Source organism: Tympanuchus pallidicinctus, unplaced genomic scaffold (genome assembly GCF_026119805.1).
Source record: "Tympanuchus pallidicinctus isolate F22 unplaced genomic scaffold, pur_lepc_1.0 scaffold25, whole genome shotgun sequence".
Classification (NCBI taxonomy): Eukaryota; Metazoa; Chordata; class Aves; order Galliformes; family Phasianidae; genus Tympanuchus; species Tympanuchus pallidicinctus.
In genome coordinates this window covers 5,781,578-5,798,184 of record NW_026294742.1, presented here as the reverse complement: position 1 = coordinate 5,798,184, position 16,607 = coordinate 5,781,578, and the positions used below count along the sequence as shown (strand labels likewise).

At 47.0% G+C, this 16,607-nt stretch overlaps 2 long non-coding RNA genes across 2 annotated transcripts; both read right to left on the bottom strand.

Annotated features, from left to right (window-relative positions):
- Positions 1 to 2,262: 2,262 nt before the first annotated feature.
- LOC128084131 (uncharacterized) lies at positions 2,263 to 15,960 on the bottom strand. The gene is made up of 2 exons (XR_008208350.1): positions 15,886 to 15,960; positions 2,263 to 4,689 (listed from the first exon to the last, which is right to left on the bottom strand). It is a non-coding gene; the product is annotated as an uncharacterized LOC128084131 (long non-coding RNA).
- LOC128084132 (uncharacterized) lies at positions 10,292 to 15,752 on the bottom strand. The gene is made up of 3 exons (XR_008208351.1): positions 15,225 to 15,752; positions 10,799 to 10,978; positions 10,292 to 10,307 (listed from the first exon to the last, which is right to left on the bottom strand). It is a non-coding gene; the product is annotated as an uncharacterized LOC128084132 (long non-coding RNA).
- Positions 15,961 to 16,607: the final 647 nt, after the last annotated feature.

Sequence of the window (16,607 nt, the reverse complement as noted above, 5' to 3'; positions counted from 1 at the left end):
GTTAATTTGATACATTTAACTGAGCTCCCAGTCTATATTACTCAAAGAAAGCCATCACTCATGACTTGCTGTTGTGTAGGAGCATTCCAGACAGCTGCAGCTTCTTTTGAAGAAATATTAACAAGGGGAAAGAGTGTACTTTGCTTTTTCCTTGCTGTTGGAACTTAGTCCTCCCAAAGCCCACAGCACATCCTGAGTGCCTCTCCCTGGCTCTCAGCAGCTGCTCCTGAGACAGTGCGCAGACAGCAGGAAAGCAAAAGGTCTCCTTTTTGCAACCGTGGGGTTGCTTCCAGCTGCGCCTCCTTGCAAACCATGGTGTAGAAGTGTCTTCATCCCTGCATCCCAAAATACAGATGCACCCTCAGGGACAGCTATGGCCATTGGTGCACAGATACACGTGGCTGTGGGATCCGTGGAGGAGTGGGAGGCCACCACATGAGCACTGCCATCGGCCTCCCCTGAAACTGCTTTCCTTCCTTGGGGCAGATTTGCTAAGGTGCAGCTTATTGCAGCACAAAGCACCACTGCTCCTGCAAGTCAGAAAACAAGGGAGGCTGTTGTGCTGCAATTACAAAAAGTAGGTCAGATCCCACAAATGCAAACAGATGGGGAAAGGTGCTTGTGTTTCTCTATGCTCATCTTTGGGAATAGCTCTGTAGCAAGCACCAAAAGTCCTCAAAGGACGGTGCTGAAGTGTAGCTGCCCAGCGTTGTTCACTGGTCCCCAAGGATGCTCACAACTGGGCATCCCCTGCAAGAAGCACGGCATCCTCACACAGCAGCTGCTCCAGGGTGGAGAGCAGATGCACCAGTGCAACAGACAGGGCAGGAGGAGATAGCAGCTGCCTCTCTTTGCACAGCCTCTGCTGTGTGTTCTCCTCCCACAGACAATGCCAAGTAGTTGCAGATCAGAGACATTGGATAGTGGTCAGCAGCAGAAGCAGGGTGATTCCTGAGGTCAAGCCAGATGCTCTGGGATGCTTTTGGCCAGCAATCTACACTTCTGGCTATGTGCATACTTGTTATTTCCTGTCAGAACACGGGGCTAAAGGCAATAAGCCAACAGTTTTCTAAGGCAAGGTGAGAACTGCAGCACCATTTAATTAAGCTGTTGCTTTAAATGCGCTCCAGCGTTCCTCCAGCCTGCTGGAGACACAGGAGCTGATGAACATGTCTGCAGCCTCTTCCTCCTCTGAGAGCACACTTTAATTACCCCCCGAGCCCACTTGCACCAGATGGCACTTACATACTCTCTGCTGAATGATGGCACTTTCTGTCCCACAGGTGATGCCAGGCACTGAACCAAGGAGGCTCCTGGACCAAAATCCTTGGGGACACCAAACAACCTGAAGGACAGATCATCCAGTACAAGGAGCTGGCTTGGTTGTATTGAGTTAGGAGAAGAAAGAGGAGCCAAGGCACCAAGAGTTCATTGTGTCCCCAACATGGATCTGCAATGTGGTTCTCCCATCTCCAAACCTTGGGGCCAAGTGGCTTTGTTGCCAGACTTGCACCTCCTATGCCCAAATCCCAGCATAGCTCAAAGAACATTCTGCTGCAATTTGCAGCAGTAGCTGCAGATGTGGTGCTCCCAACAGTGCGCTTCACACGTGCAAGGCTTTTTCCAGACTGCGCAGTGTCAAACAGTCGGCACAGGAACAGTGGTATGGGAGCAAGCTCACAGCAGCAATTCAGGTTGGCTGCATATTTCCTCAGCAGGAATATCCCTGTTCCTCAACCATGGCTGCAAATCAGGAACTGCAATGAGAAATGCTTAGTTTTCTAGAAGAAAGGACGTGGCTTTCTCTGGGGTCTGACTTCAGATGATGCATTGCTGAGGTTTGGGTTGCCCTGCCCAAGTTGTGCCCACAGACCACAAATGCTTTCCTGCTTTTTAAGATCTCAGAGAGAAGAGCCAAGAGAGATCTGTGCCTATACTGTCAGGCTCACAGCTCCCTGCATTTCTTCCCATCCATGCTGGCAGTCATCTGGAGCCCCACACAGTGAGGTTCTGCAGGTATGCACAGGGACAAGCCCTTTGGCTTTATGAGGTGGGAATCAGCCCTTTGAGTCACCCATTGAGAACTACCCCATGTGCCACAGCGCAGACAGGCAACACAGATCTTCACTCAGTAGCTGAACCTTTGTTCATTTCAGTCATGACCAGACCCTACAGAGAGCTGTGAGAGATCTCTTCTCCTTCACCACCATCACCCGAGACACCCAAAGTATTTCCAACCAGAGATTCAGCATATTCTTACCATAATAGATGTGCATAGCATTAAAAATAATTGCATTTTTTTCATTATTTTTTATGACTTAACAACTACAATTGCCAAATGCTTTTCTGCAGCCTGGCTATTAGAAGACTGCATTAGCGAATGGGAGTTCATTTGCTCCAGCTGACTCACTTTGGGCCTCATCTAAGCCCATTAAAATGACTTTCTGCTGCCTTGAGAATATTTTGGATGAGGCTCTGCTGGTGCTAAGCACACTTGGAAGAGCACCCCTTCATAGCAGAGTGCAGATGAGCCAAGGCCATGCCTGCAGTGCTCTGCTGGTGCCCAAAGGGCAGTGCCAGGACAGGATGGGGCCATTCCAGGTCTGACTCTATTGTGCACATCTTTGGGAAGCATCAAACTTGTTAACCACGAGAGCAGCAGAAAAAGAATTCTCACTATAAATATTCACAAGATCACAGGCAGCCCAGCAAATCCTCTCTAAATGAAGGAAAATAAATTAGGAGAGGATGCTGGCCTGCTGATTAAATCTTAACCCCCACTCCCTGCGATGAGCTGACATTTGCTGGCTCAGATGCAGCAGTTGCACAGACAGCCCCTCCGGCTGCTGGTGACATTCAGGGATGACTCTGCCTTGTTTTTAGCACAAGAAGTTTTGATGGCACCAGTTCTGCAAGGAAAGATGAGCGCTGGTGCCCCACCACCACTGCACGGTGCAGGTGGTGCTCACCCCCAGCTTTCCTTCCTCGTACTGACAGCAAACCTGTTGGCTGTTGTATAGCCAGATCCCAATTCGCCTCAAAGAAAGGCAAACTGGAAGAAAAGGAATGCCCTTTGCAGTGTGTACTGAGCCCTGTTTAATTTTTCATTTACAATTATTTCCTGAGCAGCACTCAAGAGTTCAGGTGGTAACATTAAAAATTCCCCGCGCCCTCAGCTTTCCCTAATTAAAATTGACAACCCTCATTTTGAACCACAAACATAATTATCCAGTCCTGCTCACCGGCATGATGGCTGAGATTGTTTGTTGATAATTTATGAGCGCTGGGGAAGACGAATAACAAAGCGGAGGCTCTGAGAAGCCTCTCAGCTCCTGCCTTTGAAGTCACAGAGGTGCCAACACAGACATCCCCTTCCCGTGCCATCACTGCTAAGGTGACATCCATGGGACGTGGGGTTCTGTTACTTTGGAGGTGCTTTTCTGGAAGGTTCCTAGGAATACCAGGGCAAGTGCTGAACCCCAGCTGCTCTGTAGTAGGGAAAGCATCCCAGGTGGCTCAGGGCACCCTTGGAGGGGTTGTCATTGGGTGAGCTCTGCCCCTGCATGAGAAGTCTGTGCCACAAACCAAGCCAACAGCACACACCGCGTGACTGCCCAGGAACAGCTTGAAAAAATAGCTCCCCCAAACCAAACTGATCTTTCCCCCTTGGTTATCCCATACTTTCCTTACTATCTACGAAAAAATAGTTGTATCGTAAAGCCGTAATAAATCATTTTTTTGTGCTTAGCTCATCCACAGACCACTGTGCACAGCAGCAGCTCCTACAGCAGCAATTAGCCCCTCCATATGCTGGAGATGGAGCAGGATGCAGGGGGGCAAGCAGGGTAACATCAGCCACAGAACCCAGACTCCTTCCTCAGAGCCATCACAGCTTCTTTACAGCTGTGCAGTACTGCAGGGGAGGAAGTCGCTACAGAGGAAACAGCAAGAGGACAAAGATCAGTGCATCCTCTTCGAGGTACTTTTTGCCTTCTGGAGCCCATACCTCAAGTGGGCTCTCCAAAGCCAGCCCCATGAAGCATGCTTGTTCCACACAGGCTGAGTTTTAGGGAGGGTTTTTCATTGGTAGCCATGCAGCTGCAGGTGGAAAATCAGGTTAAAAGATTCAGAGGACATGAGCAGCACCAACCACCCCAGTGATGGAGCAGACAGGCACCAGGTGTTGGCCAAGTCACTGTTTACCAGGTGAGGAGAAGCAGTGAAATAAAAGAGATGCATTTCAGTGATTGTTCAGTGTTGGGGTTATTTAGGGAAAGTTTTTGCTCTCAGGCATTTCTAGCATGGGAAATGAAGTGCTAGTTGGATTGGAGTTTTTTTCTGACAAAAACTATTGCTTGTGTTTGCAGATGGCAAGAGTGTGGGGTTATTCTGCAGACTAAAGCTGCTGTATATCTGCATCTGGAAGGAAGCTGGAATTAACATTGTGTGGCCATATACATTTATCTATAAAAGATTCCCCTCCTGAGAGCTGGCTCAAGATGGCCATGAGGATGTTGGGTTGGACTCAGCACAGACCAATTACAGTATTCTCCATCCAAGCTCTGTCCATGCTCAAGGGTTCATCAGGTCCAACATCAATAGATGAACTACTGCCACTGCAGAAGTTTGTCCCCAGCAGGAAAAATAATTGTGATTATCATCAGAATTCATTTGCAAGATGACACCACACTGAAAGAAACAGATAGAAAAGATTCAGATCTTCCAGGCATCAAATAACTCATACCTTTAGAGTAAAAGTCCTTCTCCTGTTTTCATTTTAGAGTTGCATTAGGTCTGTTTGGTAATGGAAGTGAAAGATTTAAAGGAAAATCAAGATGGCTCTTTCTGAAAGTGTTAAAGTTTCGATCTGAAGAGTTTTTTTTTTATACCAGCAGCTTGGTGAAGCCAAGAAGAATACCTGAAATATTAAAATATTGGCACATCCACTCAAAACCCTTCTGCTTAAAGCAGAACCTGTCTCTGCCTCCAGCTGTTACGGGGGTTTTCCTCTGATTTCAGGTCATTCTCAACCTGTTTCCCTGCTGCTGTTAACTTTATTCCATCAATAAGCCACATGAAAAATGACAAACCACTGAGAAACAATTAATATCCATCTATATCCTTTGACATTAGCAAAATGCTTCATTTACAAACCAGTTCTGCATGCAGCAACCCAGACACATGCCTCAATTGCACCCATTTGTCACCAAGCCATCTCTCAGAGCACATAGGGTGAGTGCCAAACCCTGAACCAGGATGGGACCCTCAGCTCCTGGGAAGAAATAACAATAGGGAAGCTCAGCATCACCCCAAACGTGGCCTGGGTAAATCAGGAGTGTGGTTTTCTCCAAAGACTCATGAAGGCTTTGGTTATGTGTGAGCATCACGTGTAGCTTGTTACCTGACTTGGCCGTGCTATCAATCCCAGGCAGGAGCTACCAAGATCTGTACTAAAGCTGCAGAGGAAAAGTGTCACTACAGACTCCCTACTTTTCCCTCCAAAGCATGAGGGGCAGAGGTACGAGGTGGGCACAGATGGGATCGTGGAATCTTTAAGTTGGAAGAGACCACTAAGTTCATCCAAGCCAACCACCAATCCATCCCCACCATGCCCACACCACGTCCCTCAGTGCCACATCTACCATTTTCTTGAACACCTCTAGGGATACAGGCAGTCTCAGAAAGGAGGGCTCTTCCATGAGATCACCGGCATGCGCTGAATTAAGAAGTACACAGCAAGTTGCGTGTACACAGCTGCTGGCACCAGCTCTTATCACAGGTTTGCTATCAGCACAAAAACAGCTTTAAACAATCTCTCATGAAAAACAAGGGTCAGGATTTCCCCAGTCAACACAAAGAAATTGCACATCTTGGTGTGCTGCATGCAGGAGCAGAGCTCGCGTCTGGGATCACGCTGCTACTCCAATGCATATTAATGGCCTGAATTTAAAACAGAGCGAGGGAAGCAGGCAGCTGGGTTGCCAAAATTCCCCATGCACACTGTGACCCAGGCAGGATGTCACCATAGCCCCCAGTGCTGGGGTCAGCATCACATCCTGTGACAAGAGGACCCATCGCTTGGCACAGCTACCAGCAAGCAGAGCTTGAGATGATTGTTCAGCTCAATCACTGGCACAATTGTCAGAAATTTCTTTTACTTTTAATCTGCCCTGTTCAGCATCTTGGTTATGCAGAATCAGAGATACTGCCATGCCCGGTGTTCACTATGTTATGTAGTTCTGGTGGTTCAAAGACAGCAAGTACTGCTACCAAGGCAGGAGTGGAGTCCCAGCATCTGCAGCTGATGGATGGAAATGAGAGGGTTTGTGTTAATTGAATACATGGATTTCATTTTCTTGTGGAAGCTTAGATTTTAGGTTACATTTCACTCTCTGTAGTACAAAATAGAAGAAAAATGTGTTTTTTAGTATTGAGCTAGTATTTGCACAGCTCTTGTCATTCAAGCAGAGCATCTTACAGTCACCAATTACCTCTATCTTCCCAGCATCTGCGTGAAGTAGAAAATCCCTGCCTGCAATGAAGGGTGGAGAAATAAAGCACTGCAAGTTTCAGCTATCTGCAGATCCAGGAGACTCTGAACACTGCCATGGGGAAAACCCAGGGCTACATTGAAAACCATCCAAACCTATTCTGAGCACCACAAACCCCACAGCCACGTTGGGCAGCCTGCTGACAGTGGCCAAGTGCAACTCTGGTGACATCCATAAGACTGAACCACAACCAGCCCTTCTCCTGAGCTGGGAAGGCCAGGGCAGGTTCTCCCAACCACAGATCGTGTTGTGGTGTTTGCCTGAATCCAACATCAGCACAAGCCTCCATGAGCCTACCTTGCACCTCTGCTGCCTTCATGAGTTCTGTGTTGGCAAAGGAAAGCCCTGCAGCGTGGTGATGCTCACCATCCAACAAGGGAGGAGTGCAGCAAGCCACCATCTGGGATTACGAGAGTGAGTGGTTGGCACAAAGCTTAAGGGAAGAAAAAAAGCCCTAAAACCACCCATCCCACCTCCCCTCAAAACTCATCCCTTAAATTAATGACACCCTCAGCCCATCCATGCCGGTACAAAGCCACAGCAGACACCACACTGCTGTTGTCAGTGTCTTCAAAATAACAAAAAATGGGACAATATACATAATACAAAGAAACCTGCACACGATGTAATCATTGTGGTTATAATTTCCAGTAAGATCTACATGGGTTAGACTTTCTATATAATTAAATCTATAGATTTCTCTCTCATGCTTACCTTGCAGTTCCATGAGCTCTGATGAAAAGCGTGCTGTTTGCAACAAGATTTATTGCATCCAGCACTCTATATTATAGCTGCTCTGCTAACCACAGTAAACAAGATATGAAAAGCAATCACAAAGATAATGCCATGGAGGAACAAGCACCCACTCTGTCTTTAACTCTCTCCTTCATGCTGGAGGTGTCAGGCAGCATTTCCGTGCCACCGGTCTGCTGCATTAGGGGTCTTGTTTCTGTTCTTACAGAGCCAGGGCTTGGGTTTCTCATTCACCTCATTTCCAAATTGTCAGGAGAGGTGGCTTTAACCTCCAGGGCTCCCAGGGGGCACAGCCCACAGAGGGAAGAACACTAAATAGGCAGAGCCAGGCCAGCTGCCCTGCTGGGACATCCTGGTGCTGCTCTGGGCTCAGCAGGATGCCAGCCCAGGAGATGGTGCTCTCATTTGTAGTGGTTTGCACCACAAAAGCTTGGATTTGACCCTAGAGACTTAGAACCATTATTTAAAGGGCACATTTTCATCCAGAGGTCAAGTGGAGATATGTACGCTTAATCAAGTCATTGCTCACAAGCGGAATAGGTCCCCTGCTGCCCACATGGCACAGAGCATTCCCTCAGCCTCCCCTCTTTCCCTCCTGTAAATCTTTATCAGATCCAGAAAAACACCCCAGGGACAGGAACAGCAAACAAAGACAAGAGTAACAATGATAAAAATCTGCTTTTCACCATTCCCATCCTACTTATGCAAACAGTGAGCACATATCCCGTGCACCTAACCAAATAAATAAAGCCCTGCTAAACATCAGCACGCGGGAGGATGAGGAAGCAAGCAGCCACTTGTTTGCTGCCTTACAGATGGAAATTGTTGTCCACTCCAATTCAATGGAATGAGAAAAATCACTGCTCTATTACAGTATTTTCCATCCCAAACTCAGTTAACCATTTACAAACAGGACAAAGGCTCCAAAGATACTTAATTGCTCCTTTATACAGAAGCAGCTGGTCCCTTTCCTTCCTGCCCACTTTCCTCCAGCTGTAAGCCTGCCTGCAGCCAGACAGGAGCTGTCACAGCTCTCATCCAGGCAGAAGTCCTCTAGAATAATGAGCTCCTTCTGAGTGATGCTGAGGTCGGACAGCAGCTGAAGTACAGATCGAACTGTTCTATCAAGGATAGAGAAGTTTAAACGTGCTGGAAATAAATGTAAAAATAGACCGGGGTCTGCAGCCCAAACAGAGCATATATTTAGAAGCTGTGAGTGGGAAAGAGCATAACATTCCTGGAAAACATTCAAAAAGCATCCAAAGAAGATTAAAAGATTTCCAAGCAGAGGTTTTTAAGGCAGGTTGCTAGGGATGCTGGAGAGGGCCATTAAACTCCACCCCTCAAAACATGTTCCTTAAAAAGCCATTTTTGCAAGGGGAATGTTGGTTCTGGAAACTTCTGAGAAAGGAGTTCTTTGGTATCTAGCAGGCCTGAGAAACAGCTTCAGGGCTGGTGACAAACAGCTCTGGGAAGGACCCAGAGTGACCCAACCCTTTCCTCACCCTGGCAGTAAGGGTTTGTCAGAAGCATTTTCCACATCCAGGCTGTTCTTCAATTTCTCAAGGCAGAAACTCTCACAGAATCATTAAGGTTGGAAAAGACCACTAAGATCATCCAGTCCACCTGCCATCCAACCACCCCATCCACCTCCTCAAGTCAACCCCATCCCCAGCTTCCTATGTCCCACATGCCCTGCTCACTGCAGCTTAACACTGCTCTTCCCTGCCCCATCCATTATATACATACATATATATAATTTTTTTTCTGTATAACATATTCAGATGTTTATGCCAAATAAACTTTGGCAGGAGTGGGTCTTTCAGGCTGATAGAGAGACAGCAAGAGACTCATCTTCTGAGAAAATGACACTAATAAGGCTGAAGCTTTCTTTGCTAGTTTTTCTCCATGTTATTTCTCTTAAGAAAATAAACCTTTGTGACACACGCTGCATATACAGCTCATTAGTGCAATGCATTTGATGGAGACAGGGTGTGCAAGAAAGGGCAAGAGGCAGAGCTGGCCCTCAAGAGCCACCAAAAGCTGTCTGTGCCCCAATTTCTGCCTTCACAAGCATGGTTCCCTGTGACATAAGCTGGATCCATTGATTTTTGGCCCAGCTGAGAAACAGTCCAAGATTTGTATACAAAAATGAGGATTCTGTTATTGAAAGATTACTGTCAAGGAGCTGAAACGTGTCTGTTGTTCCAGAGCACAACCACGAGCATCTTTTTAGAACACAAAAGCAGTGATTGCTCTTGCCAGGGACAGGGGCTTAGTCTATTTGTAATATAATAGAAGAATTTCAGAGATTTGTGCCTTATTGATTTTGCCTAATGGAACAAGCACATTTCCAAGGGTTACTGTGTACTCCAGTCTGCAACACAAAGGGCAGGAGAAATCCCCTCTCCCATTCTAGCAGGCTGTCAGCATTTAATTAATCCAGCAGCTGCAGGGTAGATCCTTAGTGCAACCCTTCAAAAAAAAGACAAAACACCAATTTATGTTCTGAATGCCCCAGTGCATTATTATACTCTTACAGCTCCTAAACTGGAGGCTCCAAGGCGAGACTGCCAGGAGCAGCTGAGCACCTGTCAGATTTCTCCCCTTTAAGGCCCTTTCAGATGCTCTCTATCCTTTAAAGCATCAAATGCTTTCCAGCAGGAGGTCCTCTTTGATGCTCATTTTCTGAACGTAGATAAACGAATGCTTCCTCTCTATTTGGAAGCATGGAGGAAGTACCTGGCATTCCGTAACTGCAGCATGCACAGCACAGTGAACCTGGACATGTTCTTTGGCAGCATCCCATAATGCTCCAGCCAGTTACTCCTGCTTGTCCCCACCTCCCCTGTCATTCTGAATGCCACCACTCAATAGGTTTTCTCCCCATCAGTGCTATAAGCTACTAACTGCTTTGTCACTCCAATCTCTCCTCTTCCCAGCCCTGCAAAGACCTTCCATTCACATGAATGGCAGTGGTAACCATCACCTGGTTTGGTTCATCTAGGGAAAAAAAAAAACAAAACAAAACAAAACACCAATTTATGAGGAGAAAAATTATTTTTATAAGCTGTAACATCTTATGTATGCTGGAGCAAAGCCAACAGCTCTGTATGTCTTCAGGGAATGATGCAGAGATCAGGTCCACTGCCTGATAATCAGAATCATGCAAACTTTAAGGCTGGCAAAGAGCACTAAGATCACCAACTCCAACCCCAATGCACCCCTACTGACCATGTCCCCAAGTGCAACATCTCCACAGTTCCCAAACACTCCCAGAGACGGTGACCCCTTCCCTCCCCCACCTCCCTGGGCAGCTCTGCCACTGCATCACACTCTATCAGAGAAGAAATTTTTCCTAATATCCAACCTGAATCTCTGCTGGTACAATTAAGGCCTTCACAGAATCATGGAATGGAATTGGAATCTCAATCCCTTCCAATCTCATGGTTGGAAGGAATCTCAAGGATCATGAATCTCCAACCCCCATTTACCTCTCATTCCAATTTGAGGCTCCTGGGAGCTCCCTCCCTGGTGCACAGGGTTGCAACCAGTAGTGTTGGCCAAAGGAAGTGGATAAACAAAAGGACCTGTGTGACCCAAATCTCCTGTTGCTCTGCTGGCCTGAGCATAGGAATGCAGAAAAGCAGCAGGTACCTTCAGAGAGGTATTAACTAAATGAGGAGAAAAAAAACCTTATCACAATACAACACAGCTTTCCATCTCCTAGACTTGGCAGGGAGTGGATAATTGAGGGCCATGTCTGGGAAACAAGTGATTTTGCAGCTTGGCATGGCACACTCCCCATTTAGAGGAGAATACTTTCTGGCACTGGGCATGGACCAGAATTTGACACCAGTAGTGACTCACTGTGAAAAGTGGGTGTTGATTGACTTGGCTTCTTCCAAACACAGCGCTACCCACAGATCAGAAGCCATGTGGCACTGATGTAGGAAACTACTGAATTTTGGGGATCCTTTCTCAGCTGCCTTTAGATGTTTTCAAACTTTTTGTCTATTTTTTTTTTCAGAATCACAAGGCTTTTACACTTCATGCTTCCTTGGCATTGAGTGAAGTGGTGCAGAACAAGAGACCCAGATACAAGAGGAGAGAAAGATGACACAACTACAGTGGGTCTCTTTGGATCAAGGCTAGGGTTTCTGATCTTTTCCATTTCAAGTAAACCTTAATGGGACTCTATTGACTTCACCTGTGGTAAAGAGAAACAGTGTCTAGGGTATCCGTTGCCAAGAGTTCCTCCACAGGGGTTCAGGGTGGTTGAAGAACTCCTTCAAGCCATTCATTCAAGTTATACCTCTGCTGCTCATACTCCATCAGCACTGGTGGGATAAATACTGGTTAAAGCATGACTTCAGGCACCCGATCTCCAGTTCTTACGTTAAAAGTGGATGCAGCAAGAAGGGAAGGCGTAGGAAGATGCCCTACCCCTGAGCAAATTCTTTGCCATCCATCCATCTTCCCCCACGTTAACTCCCAGAGACACCACCAGAGTGCAGATAGCTGCATGCTGGACTGCTGCCAGCCCTGCACAAGTAAGGGCACATTCAAGCCCAGCATGTTTTCTGGCAAAAGCATCGAGCTTCATTTCTAACAGCTAAAGATGCTCAAAGGGCACTGTAATGGCTGCCTGAATACCAGAGGCGTTCTTGCGGCCACTTGGTTTCTTCGTGTGCCAACGCGTGGTCTGATTCACACAAGGTTCGCAAAGGATCAAATCTGCTCTTTTCAGAGACAGCTGGGAATACCCCCGGAAAAATGTGAAAAACACAGCATGTGTTGGGACCAGTGTCTCTCCCTCATTATTCCATGTAAATACACGCAGCCTGACCCTCCAAAAAGACTTTGCATTTCTCAGAAAGTGACCATCTGTCAGGCAGCAAGGGACGCTCGTTATTTAAATTAAGGAGCTATTCCCTGCTGCCATGTTCACTCACATCTTGTTACACCAGCAGTTCTCAGACACCCCATTCCCTTCACACCGTGAGCTGAGATCACAACCCACCCTGCAGCTATTGCCCATAAGGGCCCTGCTAAAGGATGCCAAAAAGATGTGGGCCAGAAGAGCCCTGGATTTGCCATTCAAGGGTGTTACACAAAGCAGAAAAAAGCATAGGGAACCCCATAACCATACAGTGATGATTTTGGGGCACCTTAACATGCTATCTGAGTGCACTTGAGGGGAGTAGAGGTGCCACAGAGAGGTCTGCCTGCAGGCTGGGGCTGGCAGGAGCTGCCCCTGCGTGCTCCCTGGGCTGCTCAGAGCCTACTGCTCCTGTGAGTTTCCAAATCACCTACACCATGCCGAGTGAAATCAAGTGAGGCCACCCAAATATTAACAGTCATTGCTGTGACTCACTGCAACACCTCATGCACAATTGCAGAAGCATGGTAATGGAGGATACCCAGCACGGCCCCAGCTACACATGGTTGGCCTAAATGCTCTGAAGTGGACTTTTCCAACCCTAACGATTCTAGGACTCCTTTGGCATCTCAACAGCTTCTCCAAGCATTTGCTGCACAAACCACTCTGGAATACATTTTCTGGCTAGTTGTGCTAATCATAGGCAAATTATGTCCAGGGATATCAGGGATGTAAACGAGCAGAGCTGGTCTGAGGAATCATCTGCAGACTACTGCAGGGGCTGGAGGGTCTCCAGAGGTTCCCCCAACCCCTATGGGTCTATGATTCTGTGCATCCCCAGCTCATGCTCAGCTGGTGGAGCAGGTCCAGCTTCTCGCAGGCTGCCATCTCCACCACCAGATACCCACAGCACCAGAGAGGCATTGGGATTGGAAATGTGACTTCCCTATGGCCGCAGAGACAGGCAGGAAGTCTGTGCCAACCACAAATAGAGGGCTGACTGGGGCACAACATCCAGAGGTGCCATGCAGGCCGAGAGCATTTCGCTAGAGGTAAGCTGCATGGCCAGGCACCAGAAAGGGTTGTGAAGAGCTGGAAAGAGCCATGGGAGGGCAAACTGTTCATTAAACTGAAAGAAAAAAAAAACTCTGCACTTTATGTTTTACATGAAGGGAAATGAATCCATTTTCTCATTTTTAATAAGGCAAGTCCTAAATGCCATCATCAGAATAGATCCCTTTCCTGTTCTAAGAGAGCAAATATTCTCCACAGGCAATCCCAGGCTGTGTTTATTATGGATATTGCCACATTTTTCGAGATGCAGAAATAAGAATCAACAAAGCACAGGCTGTTTATCAAACTGTTCTAAAAAAAGCCAGGAGGGAGCGGAGCTTTAGGAATGCTGAAATGACATCAGCTCTTCTTCTGATCAAAATCAAGACCGAACAAGTAGAGGTATGTGATCTTCTCAAGTGCTGAATGCTAAGTGACCACACACCAGGAAATCCTGAGCACCACATTGTAGATGGAGGTTGATGTTGCTCAAGGGGAAGCAAAGAGAAATAGAGTTGATGTATGGCAGTGCTGGAGCTGGCAATGGGTGGCCACAGGCCTGATCAAATACTAGGATAACTGGACAGCTCGAGAACATGCAAAGAAATCCTGTTAAGCAAGGCTAAGCAAAGATTTAGAAGGATGGATGGTCTAACAGTGCCTGCTGCCTGCCTTCTTGGCATGGCTGGGATTGGGATTTTCAGGACTTGAAGGTCTGCATCCTGAGCATTTGAGGGTTCAGTGTCCAGCCACAAAAACAGCCTCTCCTGAGCTCCTGCTACTGCCAGCCATACGATGGGGGAAAAACAAGTAAGCAAACAATATCACCGGTACACAATTTTGGAGAGCTGGACAAAAATAAATCAGAGCTTATTTCTGGAGCATTCTTCAAAAGAAGAAAGTTGAAAGCAAGTCAAAGGCTATCATCCAGAAACAGCAACGGAAATGCCTCCTAGTGACACCAGTTCAAGCAGCCACTACAAAAGATAACCAAGCACAAGCAAGAGAATGCAGCGCTTTGTGCCTGCCCTCTGGAAGTCCTATTTCTATCACAAGGCGCTTTGCCCCTCTGTGTGCCTCTAGGAACAGGCTGTACGAGGTGCAGAAGTCCCCCAGCTGCACACACAAACAAGGAATTCATTTCTTCTTGATGGCCCACAGGAGAGAGATTCCAGCAGGAAGCCCTGCTGAAAAATGGTGCTGTCATTGCACAAGCAGGAACCCAGCCCTACAAGAGTGAACCCCCTCTGTTTTGCACTGGAAGTACCTGAGCTGAATTATTTGGTCTAGATGTGCATCCCACCTCAGCAGGCCCAGAGGAAAACAAGAACAGCCCAAGGAACAGTGGGCAAAAAAGGCTGAATGAACAGGAACTGGAACAAAGAGATGAGTGATAACCTTAGGTACACAGACACTCACATAATCTCTTGTAAAAGTCCAGCTCTGCAAATAGGGAACTGTGTGCTTTAACATCCCAGAGCACAAGAGCCTCTTCCACCCATCTCATGACCAATATCTGCTGGGTCCTATGGGACTGGAGGGGGTCAATTCATCTCCATGTCTCCCATTAAAGCTTTCTCCTTCTGCTTCCTGAGCAGGAGAAGCAATTCTTCACAGCCAACAAAGCACCTTTGCTACCAAATTGAGGTTAAATGAGAATTCAAAGAAATGCTTAAAAATTTCATCAGTGCCACTTGGACATATGCCTTCAGGCTGTTTATCTTTAAATGAGATGTCACATGTAATTTAGTGGCTAGATTAAGCACTGTTTTTCACACGGTCGCTTGCTATGGGCAGCCCTGTATCAGTGCACACCTTTGTTCTTTATTAGGCAAGATAAATGAAAATGGCACCATTTTTCTGCATTAGAGCCCAAATATCTGACACGTCAACACCATCTAATGGAACAAAGCACTACAGATTTCTAGAGCAGGTGTTTAATTTGCATGCTATTACCAACAAGCAGGATTAATGCTTTACTAAACGTTGCAGTAATGAGCGAAGCAGGGTGGGGTTCTTCCTCAGCATGGCAAACAAGCACTAAAGCTCCACGCTCCTTTTACTCCTCAGGTTGTACTGCCTTGAGAGCACCAGGTGTGCTCAGCCTTGACTTCTTAGATGCGATGCTCTCGCTACCTCTACTGCCAAGCAAGCTTGGAAGAATCTTTTTTCTCTCTAGTTAATATTTCTAGCTGGGAAGTGGAGGCTATGTTATTAATCCTGCTTTATAAAGCCCTTTAGAACACACTGAAGTTTAGAACACACATCAAGAAGTTTCCTTTGCAGGCTGATGGGAAGTCTCACTTTTGGGTTTCACAGGCATTGACAACCACTGCTCTTACTTGCAACTGCCCTACATATCATATACAGAAAGAAGAATGCCTGAACTTTCTGAAAGTTGCTTTCATTAGCAGGGATGCCTCCTGTTTTTCACCAGGTTGGTAAGTCCCAAGTGAGCTGCACCTGGGGCACAACACATGCACATGATGACAGCTCCCACAGCAATATGTGCCATCCCCTGCCTCATGAACCAGAGGAAAAGGAACAAAACTGAGGAGTATGACAAACTCAGCTGGAGGAGGACACACCAAGATCTCCTGCAAATTACTACATAAATGAGTTTAATTTTTAAGAAACACATCTCACCTGGTTTTTCCTTCAGTCAGTCAGAGGATTCTCTGCAGGTCCTTATGCCCATCAGGTCAGGAATCTTTGGTAAAAAATAACTCACTCTCAATCTGGGGCTGCCCATCATTTTTATCACCCACCCCACCTTTTGCAGAGGCTCCACCTCTCTCTCCCAGCTGTAAGGGATTCATCCATCCTTGGGTACCTTGTGGCAAATTGGGCTATGAGGGATGCGGGCCCAGAGCTGATCACACAGCTGAGAGCACCTTACCTCATCCTTAGCACTGCTTTGTTAAAAACCATCCTCATTTTCCTGAGGAGGAACCATGCTAACAAGCAGCTCCATCAGCTGCTCCTCCTGTGACAGCTGATATGATGCAGCCCACAGGCTGGAGGGAACTGCTGCATCCAGTCATTAAATAAAGGGAAAACCTCACCTGCCGTGTTGCTGTAATCCTGCTGCATTGCCTATCATAGGAGAAATGAGGAAAAAATTCATTACTATTGATTTAAATAACCGTGCTCGCATTATTGGGTGGTGGCAACAAATGGCCAGCTGCAGGGAAGGCACTTCTGCACAGCTGTGTAAGCACTGAGGCCATGCTGGAGCCTCAGCAGAAATGCTGCAACAAATGGGGGTGTTCCAGTCTTCTAGTCCCAATGAAAACAGCGCTCAGTGATGTCAGCAGAAACTCCAGTGCGTGCACTGCTTGCTGCTGGGGCACTTCTGGCACCTGAGG